Source organism: Panthera leo, chromosome A2, assembly GCF_018350215.1.
Source record: "Panthera leo isolate Ple1 chromosome A2, P.leo_Ple1_pat1.1, whole genome shotgun sequence".
Classification (NCBI taxonomy): domain Eukaryota; kingdom Metazoa; phylum Chordata; class Mammalia; order Carnivora; family Felidae; genus Panthera; species Panthera leo.
In genome coordinates, this window is record NC_056680.1 from 10,398,936 (window position 1) to 10,400,210 (window position 1,275).

Consider the following 1,275-nt stretch of genomic DNA (forward strand, 5'->3'; position numbering starts at 1 on the left):
AGTTTGTGGGTTCGAGCCCCGTGTCGGGTTCTGTGCTGACAGCTCGGAGCCCGGAGCCTGCCTCGGATTCTGTGTCTCCCTCGCTCTCTGTCCCTCCCCCGCTCGTGCCCTGCCTCTCTCTGTCTCTCAAAAATAAATAAAAATATTAAAAAAAATTAAAAGCATGTACTACTTACCTTTTTTTAGCCACAGATTAAGAGCTGACTTTTCTCTCTGTCTCCATTTCCTTGCCTTAAACTCACTCCCTCAACCTAGCAAATATGGTTTCTTTTCCCCGTCATGCCCTGAAACAAACATCTTTTAGACCCACAATGATCTCCATGGCCCTACGTTTTCTCAGAAACTTGTGACACTGATTCTCAGTCCTTTCTCATGAAACACTCCATCCTTATCCCCTCTAGATTCTACTCACATGCCCTTCTCTCTCTATGAGAGAGAGACAGAGCGTGAGCAGAGGAGGGACAGAGAGACAGGGAGACACAGAATTGGAAACAGGCTCCAGGCTCTGAAACATCAGCACAGAGCCTGATGCGGGGCTCGAACTTGTGAACCGTGAGATCATGACCTGAGCTGAAGTCATTCGCCTAACCAACTGAGCCACCCAGGCGCCCCTTCACTGTGCCTCTTTGGAACAAAGGCTTTGCATATATTTCCTCTCCTTGAAACACTCTTTTGTTTTCCTTGACACAAAACTATGGAAGCCCTGAGATCTTAGCTCATGTGTCTATTCCTCTGAGAAGCCTTCTCTTCTCACTCAGATTAGGTCAGATTTTCTTGTTTTCCACTCTCATAGCCCCTAGGCTTTTCCTGCCGAGCATTTGTCAGAGTCATTTTACTCTTGGTGTTTGCTCTTTGATTAGTGTCTGTCCTCCCTCTAGATTTCAGCCCCAGCAGGCACCGTGTTGGTTTTCTCCCTAATGTATCCCCAACATTTCACACAGCGTCAGGCATACAGAAATGCTCCGCACATAATTGCTGTGTGGCTGATTAAATTAAATTAAATGAACACACCACAGCTGCAGAAGGGGCAGGAACTTGCTTGTTCGTCAATCTCTTCCCAACTTTCCAAGTGCTCAATAATTATCCAATGAGCAAACAAATGAATGAATAAATGAATGAATGAACTGCCTGACCAGGAGGGGAGTAAAATATTAGAACAAACTACTGATTAGTTTATGACGCCTCTTTCTTTCGGGAATTTCAAGACAATTCTCTGCCCTGTTTTTTTTTTTTTTTTTTTAACGTTTATTGATTTTTGAGACAGAGAGAGAGCAT